At 42.9% G+C, this 15,325-nt stretch overlaps 1 protein-coding gene across 1 annotated transcript in view; it reads right to left on the reverse strand.

Annotated features, from left to right (window-relative positions):
* LOC115656129 (uncharacterized oxidoreductase YtbE-like) overlaps positions 1-12,197 on the reverse strand; it is an 89,752-nt gene extending 77,555 nt beyond the window's left edge. Inside the window, exon 1 of the mRNA XM_030572447.1 lies at positions 12,140-12,197. The gene's annotated coding sequence lies outside the window, so the exon portion shown is untranslated. The remainder of the gene's footprint in view (positions 1-12,139) is intronic.
* Between the last annotated feature and the right edge of the window lie 3,128 nt (positions 12,198-15,325).

Raw genomic sequence — 15,325 nt, forward strand, 5'->3', positions numbered from 1 at the left:
TGCAAAAAAAGCAAACGTGATTCTGGGATGCATTAACAGGTGTGTTGTAAACAAGACACGAGAAGTCATTCTTCCGCTTTACTCTGCGCTGGTTAGGCCTCAACTGGAGTATTGTGTCCAGTTCTGGGCACCGCATTTCAAGAAAGATGTGGAGAAATTGGAGAGGGTCCAGAGAAGAGCAACAAGAATGATTAAAGGTCTTGAGAACATGACCTATGAAGGAAGGCTGAAGGAATTGGGTTTGTTTAGTTTGGAAAAGAGAAGACTGAGAGGGGACATGATAGCAGTTTTTCAGGTATCTAAAAGGGTGTCAATCAGGAGGAGGGAGAAAACTTGTTCACCTTAGCCTCCAATGATAGAATAAGAAACAATGGGCTTAAACTGCAGCAAGGGAGATTTAGGTTGGACATTAGGAAAAAGTTCCTAACTGTCAGGGTAGTTAAACACTGGAATAGATTGCCTAGGGAAGTTGTGGAATCTCCATCTCTGGAGATATTTAAGAGTAGGTTAGATAAATGTCTATTAGGGATGGTCTAGACAGTATTTGGTCCTGCCATGAGGGCAGGGGACTGGACTCGATGACCTCTCGAGGTCCCTTCCAGTCCTAGAGTCTATATCTAGATACCTTTGGAATTGAAAACATAGCTACAATAATGACAAAGAGTCCTGTGGCACTTTATAGATTTACAGAAGTATTAGAGCATGAGCTTTCATGGGTGAATACCCACTTAGTCACACGCATGCTTTTACAGATCCAGACTAACACGGCTACCTCTCTGATGCTTGACACCATGCATAGCTACAATAATGATCATATAGTATACTTGAGAGCTATTGCTGGTGTAGACCCCAGTTCAGCAAGGTACTAAAGCTTGTGCCTAACTTTAACCACAACAGTAGTGCCCCTGAAGCCAGTGAGACTACTCGTGTTTAAAGTTAGGATGTGCTTAAATACTTTGCTGAAATAAGGCAGAGACTCCAATCCTGCAAACTGATGCAGTGATGCAGGCTCTTAGACTCACATAGAATCCTGCTGAGGTCCACTGGAGTTAGTGTGTTTGGGGCAAAGGTCAGCATTAGCACATCTGTTTGCAGCACAGGGGCTTAAAACTGAGCATTAAAGATTGACAATAAGTTACCCCTCTGATTAAATGTGTTTTGTTTTTAGTTTCAAATAGGAAAATGAAAAGATACATTCTCAATGTCTTCAAGACAAACTACATTTTTTATACTTCCTATTACATACAGCCTTAGAATATAATTATGTACTAGAATGCAAAGGACTTCCTTTCATGCACTGAGTACAGGGAACTGAGCATACTGTATATGAAATGTAAATGTGAACAGCAAAAAAAAAAAAGTTTCTTTATAACGTATGAAGACTATCTTAAAGATGATTTGCAAATAACCCTTTTATCCTGTTGTTTCTCCTCTTGCTTGTGTTCTGCATAATCAGGTCTTCATATCACTCTCTTTGCTGGAGGCCCTTGGCAAGAATACTAGAGGACCTAAAGGAAGTCTATGAATCAGCACCCCTTCTATCTCAGTTGTGGGATGGGGGAGGGAGATAGATGAGGGACTGCTGCAGCTTAGGTTACACCTCATGTGACATCACTATTCACCTCTTCCAAAGAACTTGCCAAGGACCTCTGGCAAAGAAGGAAGTGGGGCTTTCTGCTTCAAACATGATATTCAAAAGGTGAAAAAAGGGGGTGGAGCAGTGTGACATTCTGTATTTCAGTGCAACAACCTGCACCCCCATGTTCATCCTTTTATGATTACGTGGTATCCAATGCAAAGTTTGTCATGTTGGGTGTCTTTGGAAGGCTCATGATACACTGATCATTGTTGTTATAGTAATGTTATAGGTTGTAATTTCCTGTATATAATTATGAGGTTGAAAATGTGTCCTCATGGCTTAAAAAAATGCCCAGGCAAAACTCTCCAGGAACAGAGGGGCAGTTCACACTTTATCAGGACATGTATGGGACAAACCCAGCCCAGCCTCACAGGAACAAAGGACACTGGCCTAGGCAGCAACAAAGGATCTGTTGGACTCTCGAGTGAGTCACCCCCTCTTCCCTTGGTCAGTTTGGGACTACAATGAAGTAATGCTCACCTTACCCTAAAGGGAGGGGGCAAAGTCAAGAGGGAAGAAAGAACATGATAAAAGGGAGAGACGTTTGCCATGCTGGCTCTCTCTTCCACCTCCATCTACAGACACCACCACCAAGCAACTGAAGCGCTGATCAAAGGACAGAACCTGGCTGAAGGGCAACCAGCCAGCCTGTGGTGAAAAGCATCTAAGTTTGTAAGGGCACTGAAAGTGTTAAGATTATCTTAGAATGCATTTTGCTTTTATTTCATTTGATCAAATCCAACTTGCCGTGCTTTGACTTATAATCACTTAAAAGCTATCTTTTGTAGTTAATAAATGTTTGTTTATTCTACCTGAAACAGTGCGTTTGGTTTGAAGCATGTCAGAGACTCCCCTTGGGATAACAAGCCTGATACATTGTTAAATTGATGAACTCATATAACTGGACATTGCAAGATGCAGGTTCCTAGGGTTGTGTCTGGGATCGGAGATATTGGCTAGCGTCCTTCAGTTGCATAATCCAAGCAGCGGCTGGCCAAAAACGCTTACTCATATAACTAGGAGCAGCTTACATGCTAGAGGCTGTGCATGAACTGCCCCGGAGTGGGGGTTCTCACAGCAGAGCAGGGTAAGGCTGACTCCCAGAGTTGAGGATTGGAGTAATCTAGCAAATCACTGGTCCAGATAACACCAGGGGTAGCTCACAGGCAGAAAAACACTTTTTTAAACAAAAAGTTTTAAAACATCTTTGTACATCATAAAAGCACAATGAACAACTAAAATTAAATACACTTGGTTTGTTTTACCATTCATTTCAAAGTTATTATATTTAACTCTTACCACTCCATTGCCCATCTGGAGATTGCTTTATATTATTTCTTTTATGTAATAAAGTTGTCAAACAAAGAAAATACAAACTGGATTTTTATATTACACAAAACCACTTTCAGTTAAAATTAACACTATTAGGTTAAAAATCACATACAGTATTTAAAATGTCTTCATCTATATTAATAACATTTTTGAATATTAAAAGTGATTGTTTTAAAAATTGAATTTACTTTTCATTATTAATGTTAACTGTTTAGTTTTTGGACTTAACTAATCTTGGGCAATGACTATTTATGGTGCTATGTTTCATTCAAGTGAGAATCACTTGCCCACTGGATGAGGGTGCAGAATTCTTACTGTCCTCTTACTGTATGGACGTGTACCAGTGACACAATTTGCATCCGTGTCACATGAACAAGAAGTGCCAGAGAACCCAGCATGAGAGTAAACTGGTTAACTTTCTGCTGTTAAATTACAGATAATTTGTGGACCCGATCATGAATTTGGACAAATGGAGAGACTGCTCTTGTAGCTAAGAAATCATCCACGTGAGCCAGTCTTTGTAAAACAAACAATGTCATGTGGGACTAGCACAAGAGGAATCTATTCTGAAAGGAAGTAGATTTTTATATGGTTTTCCCCTCCCTAAAATGAGAGCAGTACTTTTATACCAGGAGTAGGCAACCTATGGCACTGGCGCCGAAGTTGGCACACGAGCTGGTTTTTAGTGGCACTCACACTGCTCAGGTCCTGCCCACCAGCCCAGAGGGCTCTGGATTTTCATTTAATTTTAAATGAAGCCTCTTAAACATTTTGAAAACCTTATTTACTTTACATACAACAATAGTTTAGTTATATATTATAGACTTATAGAAAGAGACCTTCTAAAAATATTAAAATGTATTACTGGCATGTGAAACCTTAAATTAGAGTGAATAAACGAAGACTCGGCACACCACTTCTGAAAGGTTGCCAACCCCCGTTTTATCTTATTTCCCTTTCCTCTTACTCCCCACTAGGTGGCAGCACTCACACCACATACTCTAATCCAAATGGAAATACAATTGAGGGTTGAATTTGGCTTTTGAGAGTTCCAGGAGGGCCTCATGGGTTTTTCATAAACCTCTTTCTTCAGAACATAGGTATGGGAATATGGCTGCAATCAATCAAGAGTCTTTAGAATTCACCTGGGGAGAGAGTCACACTTGCACAGAAATTCTTGACATTAGAATGAACTTGGTACAAATATTTAGGCCTCCATTTCATACGTACTGTAAATTCCCATAAATGGTAGCAAAAAAGGTGCACATTTTTTCCCCATTTGCAGGTACCATTTAAAATGAGTTAGATTGGTGTTAAGCAAGTTTTTAAAGTGAAGTAAATAAGCACCAAGTTGGAACTGGGTGAAATCAGGGGGAAGTAATGGAGGGACTAGGCCAACAGTTTAGTCAGGATATAATAGCATGCTCATTCTGTTGCCTGAGTGCAAATAAACTGCTGCCTGGAGAGTGGCCATGTTTTGAATGTATGTAGCAAGTGAAGTATCTGGAGGGCCTCAAAGATCAATTACAGCTTCTCTAGGTCAGAGCTACTGAACTGATGGATGAATATGAGAGAGAGAGAGAGAGGGTGATTTGTAGACATGGCATTTAGTTCATCACAAGAGGCTATTAAGGAAACATGGTAACCAAGAGTGAGAAGTAAAATTCTGCCAAGATTACAACAAAAATCTAGTTGAGACAGAAAACAAAGAGAAGGAATAAACAGCCGATTCTCAGTATGGAATAAGATTAACAGTGATGCATGCCATACAGCTTGGTACCAGGACCAATGTTCCATAAATTTCTTGATCTGAAAGAGGTGCAAAAAGCAATATGGCAAAATTGTGGATGACACAAAATTAGAGCCCAATCCTGCTGCCACTTCCATTGATTTCAGTGGGAGCAGGAGGAGGCCCTTTCTTATGTTGGTCAGATCAGAAAGAACTGAGCACCTCTAAAAGGAACCTAATAAAACTAGAAAAATGAGTAACAAAACTGCAGGACATAGTGTGGACACATGCAAGATAATGCACATTGGAAGGTACAATTTAAAATATTTGTATGCACCAACAGGTCCTGAATTATCTCAGTCTTGTTCGCAAGAGGTTACAGATGTTATATTGAAAGAGCAGTGATTGCTCCAGAAATATTAGGCATTTTAATAAAGGGAACAGAGAATAGTACAGGAAATATTATATTGCCATAATCAAATTGCCATAATGCAAATTGATAGTACTGTATGTCCTAACCCTGAATGCTGAAATCAGTGCAAGTTAATAAAAAACATTTATTTTTTTATTATCCAAGTCAGTGGATAAGACTAAATCAGTTACAGGGATCACTTCTGTAGAATAAGGTGCTGGTTTTTTATAGTCATTTGCCTGGTTATGGCTACAATTTAAGTTGCCAATCTAAATAATGAAGTCAGGACATAAACAAGTAAAGGTTTTCATAGCTGCTCACCTTGCAGTCAGTATATAATGAGGTTCACAGGCATTTTAAAATGTCCAGTCACCCCACACTCTGTGGCCTCCTGACCAAGAGCAGTTTTGGTAAAAGAAAGCGTAGCAGCAGAAAGGCAATGATCAGTTGCAGAAAGTGATCTCTCAATCCCTGTTCTGTCTCTCTATTTGTTTTCTCTCTCCTACTCCAGAAACACCATTAGACCTTGACAAATTTACCAGGTTCCTAACTAGCTAGAGGCAAACACACAAAAACGGCATGGGGTGGAAACAAATAAACTCCATGAACAGTGTGATAAAAAAATATAGCTTTTCTGCCACTTCTAGTTGCTGTGAATGGGAAAGGTACTGGATTTCTGCCAGAACGGTGTTCTTGGAGCTGCTTATGGGCTCTGTCTTTTACATCAGCCTCTGGCTAAAAAGTGTCTTAAAAAATGTGAAACTCCATCCCTCAGCTGCTCTTCTATCCTGCCAATCTTCTGGTTATTGTGAATAGTGAAGTATTGGTCTCTGATACCCAAAGTCCGCCCCACCTTCCAGTTTTGGGGTCCTTCTCCATCATGAATAACTCAAGTGCCTGTCTGTGCCGCTTGCCAATCAACATGATTTTGGAGAGTTACACACTGACCCATAGGCTATGTTCATTTCCCCATGCAGTTTAGGAAAGCTTAAGCAGAAGCAGACACATTGGAGCTGTCTGTTCTCAGACTTATGAAGACGGCACTGCACTGGTTAAAATTCAATTCCACAAGGGTTAGAATTTATTTATAATGAAATTTTAAATTCTGCAGAAATTGGCTTATCCACCACTCCTCCACCAACTCACCAGGGAAAGTTCCCCACTCTTTACTACTAAGTCAATTATTCAAGCTCTGAGCACCAGCACAGTTAAGGCGGAACCAACAACCCTTTACTATTATAGTACTATTATTAATTTATTTATTTATTTGTCTTGTGGCAGCATTTAGAAGCCCCTGGCATGCACCACAATGCTAGCCATTGTATTTTCAAGAAATAACAGCTTGACCACAAATATAAACATAACATATGCTTTTTTGCTTGAAGTGTTTTGAGGCGAACTTAAGCACTTTTTAATATTGCCTTATTGTTTCTATATATTATACGGTCCTCAGAATAGCTGGCGAGGTTACAAGCCATTTTCTATACAGTGCTCTATCTAGGTAGCAACAGAAAAGAAGAGGTCAGAGACACAAATTCTGTTGTCAGTTATAACGTTGAGAGACAAGGTGGGTGAGGTAATATCTTTTATTGAACCAGCTTCTGTTGGTGAGAGAGACAAACTTTCGAGCTAACGCTTGTTTCTCTCACCAACAAAAGTTGATCCAATAAAAGATATTACCTCTCTCACCTTGTCTTTCTAATAATCGTTGGACCAACACAGGTACAACAACAGTTATAAGACTGTAAATCAAGAATCACCTCTTTGAAGTCATATCTGACAGAAGTTATTGGCCCAGAGTGTTTCAAATTTAACTGAATTTTCTTGCTTCTCTGTTTTGTTAGTTCCTGTCTTGGGTTTTCACTTAGGAAGCTCTATTAACAATTGTTTAGTTCTTACTGAATGACTGAAGCAGCCAAACTATTTTGAAAAGAATACAAGGGAGTATTAGAGATAGATAGATTCTTCCCCCAATCATCAGCAATTCCAAATACAGGGATAAGAAATTTGTAGTTTTACAATCTCCAGTGGGGGCTGGTGGGCGGAGGAAATAATTTCTGAGGCAGTCAGAAATCTACATATTCTCATTACATTGGAGTGATTGACAGCAAAAGAGAACTATCTGAATTAGTGCATTGTCAATGTAATCTCTAACTCAGTAATTAGGAACTTATTCTTCAATTCAACTTTCACAGATCAAAGACAATGCTATGAATTAAATAAAAAAACCTAAATCATAGGGAATAAAACGAGCCATTTGAATTACATAGGTTACTTCATACACTCTCTGTGCCAAGAAAGACAGCTGCTTCAAGCCTTATTAAACTAAGGTTAAACAATAATAAAACAAAGTGATTTTAATAAGCAAAATACTTCAAAAAGATTGAAATACATATTTCAATGCTACTGAGTGGCTACAATTTTATAGCAGTGTCAAAATGTTTTTTGGCACTGTGTAGTAAATACTAAAAGTTTAAAAGAAAGATTCTGAGTGAAATCCTGACCCCATTAAAGTTAATGGCAAAACTCCCCTAGACTTCATTGGAGCCAGGATTTCACACGCTGTCTCTGATAGCTCGCTTCTGAAGCCACTGGGCCTGATTCTGCCCTCATTTATATTGGTGTAAACCTAGGATAACTTCACTGAAGTCAGAAGTGTGTAAAACCAATGTAAAACTGGTGAAGATGAATCTGCCTCACAGACTTGAAAAGAAACTGTGCTGGAATATTTAGATCTTCTATTCTATATTAGAGAAGTGGAAACTCCTTTTATTTTACAGCTTAATTACTTGATGGTTTCTGTTTGGCTTGATTCCAGTGCCCCAGACAAAGAACAAGTGTTTTTGGTGTTGTGGGTTTTTTTAAAATCACAGAGAAGCTGTAATATTTAACTAAAGTAGAATAAATAATGCTTCATGTGGAATGATTTGGAAAAGGTACTTGAGTTTTATAACATGCTGTCAAACGAAAGAGGCTTTTGGAAAGGTCACAAAGGAGAAGAGGAAAAAAAGAAAAGCTCTTCAAATGATGCATGAAAGAGTATCTGACCTTAATCAGATGGTCAAATTAACTAGTTTGCTTTACAACATACAAGAGCTCAGATTTAATTTGCCATAAAACGAGCACAAAAAAATAATAGTCATGAACAAAAATGTTTGAAAAATCAGGTTTGAGATTCCAGGCCTCTATGCTGGGGGGAGGAGAGAGAAATCCTTCTGACTGAAGGGTAGCAGCAGAGCCACTAGACAGCATTTACTATAGCTTCAGGGCTGCAGTAACCTCTGGCTGGTTTGCTCTCCCTTTGTGGGATCTATTGGCCATGCCTCTGTCCCAGGCCATCCTTGCCCCACACTCCCATCTGGGAAAGTTCATTCTTTGTGTATGTCAGGAAGACTGAAGTCCTTTATTTATCAACTTAACATGTACAGCATGGGCAGCTGCAGCACAGGATTAGTCACACTCTCCTACCTACATGCTGCTACGCTGACTTAATAGAGGGAACAATCTTTACGAATAAGAGGGTAGTTCAGGCTGCATATCAGTTTAATGCTTGGATTCTGCAGAACCAACAGCCAAGGTGCAAATTCTGATGGCTGTGAGGGGGAGATATATAATTGGGGCAGTGGAGGTGCCAAAAAGAATGTTCAAATCCAAGAGAAACTTATTTTTTCAAGATGTGTCAACGGCGGTTCAATGAACAAGAAAATCCTTTTCTCTAATTCTCAAAGAACAGAGGGAAGGAATATCTGCTTTGCTCTGCTTCGCTGATAAGAAAGAGGGAAATCCTTTCTTTCAAACTTTATGAAAACTCTGATGCCTGAACAGGCATAGCAGGGATATATTCCGGTTAGTTTGTAGTCTCAGCTATGCTGATTTTTATAAAGCAGTTTCTCTGACCCATTGCTAGCTTTGATCAAAACTGCTACTGTGTGGTGTCCACATAGGTTTCTACCCTTTTACATCTTTAAGTAAACAAAGCTCCCTTGAGTGGTTTATTAACTCTAGTGTCGGATTGTTTGCTATGCTATCAATATTTTAGATTTTAATTTTGTTATTGACAAAAATATGTTTTCATTATCATTCTCCTATTTTCAGGCTCAGAATGTGATTTTTTAAGAAACATGTTTTCATTAATTACAATTATTATAAAAAAACCAAATTTACTCGCTTATCATAATATGACTATTAATAAACTACGAGTATTTGCCCCACTGGGTGAATGAACAGTGCAGTCTCAATCCTGCAAAGTATAATATGTAAATCCAAAAGTCTCAGAATAAGGCATTAACTTACTATAGCAAAAAGATGGGTTTGACAGAGTAAAAAGCAAGGCTGTAAATACAGCAAATGACATCTAGTAGCCTTCAACAAAAATATCTGTACAGACAGTCTAATCCAAAAATCCCACTGACTTCAGTGTGAGTTTTGCCTGTGACCAGAATTTTGCATATGGATCCCCATGCATAAACCCTCATGCCTGGCAGCAGTATCTGTGTTAGGACTATAGTATTAGGCCAAGAACTCCCTTTGTAATCACTGGTTGCACTGTTGCCTTCTATTGGGATTTTCTGTACTCTTCTTAAAGCCTTAGCTCGTGGAGTTATTGGATTACACGAGAATCTCAGCTTTCAAAAATTTCTAGCCCTTATGGTTGTAGAGAAAAGCTAGAGAATGTGAATGCTGAAGACTCAAACACAGAAAGGAAATATAAACACGCCTCCATTCTTTTTTTTAATCTTTTGATTTTTAAGCCTCCCTCATGACTTTTGGCGGCCTGACTCATGATTTTTGAACACTTGTGGTTGGCAATACCGTGCTTGTATTACAGAATATATTCATCGGACTTTTATTATGCAACACCATCCCCATCAATGACGCAATGTTTACCACCAAGCTCCTAGTCCTAGTATTCGTAAATTGGATTTGAACTATGTACTTTAAGCAGATAAACAAAAGTGATTAATTTTTTTTAATGTGGTGATCCACTTCATTGTTTTCATGAACTGATTAAATAACCACTGAAAGATTTAGCCTAACTTTAACTCAGCAAAGAATATTTGTTTCCATCTTCATGAACCCTCTTTACAATCCTGAAAATTTAACATGTGCCTAATTTTACTCACATGCATAACCCCCAGATAAACAAAGGATTTGCAAGATTGTATTCTTGATCCTTAGGCACCTGCATTATGCCTCCTTGTCACACTTCCACGCTTTACATGTTAGGAATATTGAAGCATTACTCTCCCGCATCCCACTCTGCAAACTGGTGCCTATTTCCCCTGAAGCAACAAAGAGTCCTGTGACACCTTTAAGACTAACAGATGTATGTCTGTATTTGTGCAAGTTTCTTCATGAGGTTGATAGATTTCCATTCCATATGGCTAAATGCAGTGCCTTGCATGGTGTCAAGTATCAGAGGAGTAGTATTAGTTAGGACTCTTTGTTGCTTTTTACAGATCCAGACTAGCACGGCTACCCCTCGGATACTATTTCCCCTTAAGTTTCCCAGAAGAGTCAATCCTTCGTGGATTTGTTGCTGAAACCAAAGGACCAAACTCCACTATCTCCACTATTCACTGTGACATTTAGGGCCAATTTTTCACTATCTCCACTATCATACAAAACTCCCATTCAAGAGAAGGGGCAAAATTTGGGCCCAAAAGTGGTAGTAGCGAGATGATGACTTAAACTAGGGTGGACTGATTATCTACATAACCTTTTACCATTAACTAATTTTTGAACATCCAACTTTCTTACAGAAGGGATCCCTTAAATAGTATGTCCACACAGTTTTTTGGTGTTTTTAAATCTTAAAAATTTTGTAAGTGACTTTCTGATTCCGCAGCTGAAGATCAGAAAGGTCCTTTGGGATGATCTAAGAGCAACACTGAACATTAAGGCTGGTTGATATTTCTTCCATTAGAATTTATTCAGTCTTTAAAAAAAATTGCATTTTTGGAAATTTTGTTTCAAAATAGCAGGACAATTCATTACTTTCTCACCCTAATTTTTCTCCACTGGACAAAAAAAGGGGAGAGGAGGTAAAAAAAATAGTGTGTGTGTGGGCAGGAAATACAATAAGTAAAGCTGGAAAAAAAAATCAAGATGTGCTCTGTATATACACCTGCCTGAGATCTCTTGAGTTTCACCTTTGGCTACTCCTCTTGCTAGTAAATAAATACCATTTTACAGAATCTGGGACAGAATGTGCATACAGGGAAGGAAGAGTGAAGATCTCCCCAGGGCAGTGCATGAAAGTGATGTCATCCTGCTAGGGTTTGAGGCAGGAAGTACAACTGACCATCAACAAAACACTGGAACTCACTGTACACAAAGTTCGGTCAAATGTGCCAAGGTTCCCAAATGAAAAAGAGAACAGAAATATTTTATGATTTTTTTCTAATTACAGTAACCTCAGGTGTTATTGGTATCAACAGCATACTCGTATCAAAACTGTGATAAGTTTGTTGTATATCAATGATCAACTCTCTATGCATTTGTGATATCTTACAGTATTGCCAACCTTAAGCATTGAAAGATCATGAGTCACTCCCCTTCCCCAAAATCATGAGATTTTTAAAATGTAGATGAGTTATTTGCCTTCTGCTGTCTGAACCTTTAGGATACACAAAGGCCACATTTTCAAATATTTGCCTGCAGCCATGAGGGCTAGAAACTTACTGTACTTTATATAAAAAATGAAAGCTGAGATTCTTGGGGAGACTTTTAAATCCAGCATCCGGAGCGTTAAGAAAAACACCTAATATTGAAAGACCTAAGGTAAAAATCACAAGATCTAGCAACATTCCTTTAGACAAATTTGCTGAAACTGGAAAAAAAAATGTCAAGAAAGAGAAGTCAGTTGCCATTTTTTTTCCCTGACCTCTGAGGAGAAGACACATCTGCTCCACACTTTCCCTCATTCTGCAAAGGTGGATGGGTTCTAGTTTTATTTAATGTGTTTATTGTCCTATACAGAATCTACAAGTACATAGGTGCTGCACAATAGTAATTCGAAACTTACAGATGCTAAAAAGCCATCTTGCTCTGGGGCCAGATGATTTCACTGTGTGTGTTTCACTGTGACATTTAGGGCCAATTTTTTATACAAGAAGGGCTGAAGTCTAAAACTGCAAATACACAAGCAAATACATGTGCCTTTACAATGACTGAATGTGCAAGTCAGGTAATCACACATGCAAATAGGTACACAACCAACTAGCCATTTATGCACACAATCATCTGATTTGCATGTGCAAGTAAGGGTGCACACTTGCGAGTAAACATAGATGCTTTTTTGAAAACTCACCCCAAAAATCTCCCTTCTTCCAACTTGCACAAACTCAGACCTGCCCCAAATCTCCCCCAGTGAGGAACACGGTGGTTATCTATAGACAGAGTTTACAGTCCTCATTTCTGGAGGAAGAAAGGGCTAGTAGGAAAGCAGGGGCATATTCATACAGTGGCAGTCTCCCTCTTTGAGAAGAGAATGGTGCAAATTTAAATAAGGCCTGTGATACTCTACCTTGGGAATTTTGGAAGCCTAGCACAGAAAACAGCCCAGTTGCAACAGTGGCCTAGTGTGTGGGGTGACATCGGGTGGAGCAGGGCAGCGATACAGGCACTAGACAGTGGCCTGGGGACTATGTTGTTACAAGGAGACTGCTGGTGCAGGGCAGTGGCACAGGTAGTGGGTAGTGGGCTGTGCTATGATGTGGGATTGCTGGTGCAGGGCAGTGACACAGGCACAGGGCAGCAGACTGGGGTCTGTGTGGGCTACGGGTAAGACAATGACATAGGCACTGAGGTGGGGGTGTGGTGTGGCATAGGGAGGGGTAGGACAGTGACATAGGCACGGGGCAGCAGGCTGGGGGCTGTGTGGGGTACAGGTAGGACAATGACATAGGCACTGATGTGGGGGTATGGTGTGGCATGGGGGGTAGGACAGAGCAGTGACACAGGCACGGGGCAGCAGGCTGGGGGCAGTGTGGGGTATGGGTAGGACGATGACATAGGCACTGAGATGGGGGTGTGGTGTGGCACGGGGAGGGGTAGGAGAGTGACACAGGCATGGGGCAGCAGGCTGGGGGTTGTGTGGAGTACAAGTAGGACAAGGACATAAGCACAGAGGTGGGGGTGTGGTGTGGGGACGGGGAGGGGTAGGATACGGCAGTGACACAGGCACGGGGCAGCAGGCTGGGGGCTATGTGTGGTACGGGTAGGACAATGACATAGGCACTGAAGTGGGGGTGTGGTGTGGTATGAGGAGGGGCAAGGCAGTGACACAGGCACTGGGCAGCAGGCTAGGTGCAGTGTGGGGTACGGATAGGACAATGACATAGGCACTGAGGTGGGGGTGTGGTGGGGGACGGGGAGGGGTAGGACAGAGCAGTGACACAGGCATGGGACTGCAGGCTGGGGGCTGTGTGGGGTACGGGTAGGACAATGACATCGGCATTGAGGTGGGGGTGTGGTGTGGTACAGGGAGGGGCAGGGCAATGACACATGCACGGGGCAGCAGGCTGGGGGCTGTGTGGGGTACAGTTAGGATAATGACATAGGTACTGAGGTGGGGGTGTGGTGTGGAACGGGGAGGGGCAGGGCAGTGACACAGGCACGGGGCAGCAGGCTGGGGGGTGTGTGGGGTACGGTTAGGACAATGACATAGGCACTGAGGTGGGGGTGTGGTGTGGCATGGGGGGGTAGGACAGTGACAAAGGCACTGAGGTGGGGGTGTGGTGCAGCATGGGGAGGGATAGGATAGGACACTAACTCAGGCACAGGGTAGCAAGTTGGGGTGTGTGTGGGGTACGGGTAGGACAATGACATAGGCACTGAGGTGGGGGTGTGGTGTGGCATGGGGGTAGGACAATGACATAGGCACTGAGGTGGGGGTGGGGTGTGGCATGGGGGGTAGGACAATGACATAGGCACTGAGGTGGGGGTGTGGTGTGGCACGGGGAGGGGCAGGGCAGTGACACAGGCACGGGGTAGCAAGTTGGGGTGTGTGTGGGGTATGGGTAGGACAATGACATAGGCACTGAGGAGGGGGTGTGGTGTGGCACGGGGAGGGGCAGGGCAGTGACACAGGCACAGGGTAGCAAGTTGGGGTGTGTGTGGGGTACGGATAGGACAATGACATAGGCACAGAGGTGGGGGTGTGGTGTGGCACAGGGAGGGGTAGGAGACTGACACAGGCATGGGGCAGCAGGCTGGGGGTTGTGTGGGGTACAAGTAGGACAAGGACATAAGCACAGAGGTGGGGGTGTGGTGAGGCACGGGGAGGGGTAGGATACAGCAGTGACACAGGCACGGGGCAGCAGGCTGGGGGCTGTGTGGGGTACGGGTAGGACAATGACATAGGCACGGAGGTGGGGGTGTGGTGTGGTACGGGGAGGGGCAGGGCAGTGACACAGGCACGGGGCAGCAGGCTGGGGGTTGTGTGGGATACGGGTAGGACAATGACATAGGCACGGAGGTGGGGGTGTGGTGTGGTACGGGGAGGGGCAGGGCAGTGACACAGGCACGGGGCAGCAGGCTGGGGGCTGTGTGGTGTACGGGTAGGACAATGACATAGGCACTGAGGTGGGGGTGTGGTGTGGCACGGGGAGGGGCAGGGCAGTGACACAGGCACGGGGCAGCAGGCTGGGGGTTGTGTGGGGTACAAGTAGGACAATGACATAGGTACGGAGGTGGGGGTGTGGTGTGGTACGGGGAGGGGCAGGGCAGTGACACAGGCACGGGGCAGCAGGCTGGGGGCTGTGTGGGGTACGGGTAGGACAATGACATAGGCACGGAGGTGGGGGTGTGGTGTGGTACGGGGAGGGGCAGGGCAGTGACACAGGCACGAGGCAGCAGGCTGGGGGTTGTGTGGGGTACAAGTAGGACAATGACATAGATACGGAGGTGGGGGTGTGGTGTGGTACGGGGAGGGGCAGGGCAGTGACACAGGCACGGGGCAGCAGGCTGGGGGCTGTGTGGGGTACGGGTAGGACAATGACATAGGTACGGAGGTGGGGGTGTGGTGTGGTACGGGGAGGGGTAGGATATGGCAGTGACACAGGCACGGGGCAGCAGGCTGGGGGCTGTGTGGGGTACGGGTAGGACAATGACATAGGCACGGAGGTGGGGGTGTGGTGTGGTACGGGGAGGGGCAGGGCAGTGACACAGGCACGGGGCAGCAGGCTGGGGGCTGTGTGGGGTACGGGTA

The sequence above is a fragment of the Gopherus evgoodei genome, chromosome 8 (genome assembly GCF_007399415.2).
Source record: "Gopherus evgoodei ecotype Sinaloan lineage chromosome 8, rGopEvg1_v1.p, whole genome shotgun sequence".
Classification (NCBI taxonomy): domain Eukaryota; kingdom Metazoa; phylum Chordata; order Testudines; family Testudinidae; genus Gopherus; species Gopherus evgoodei.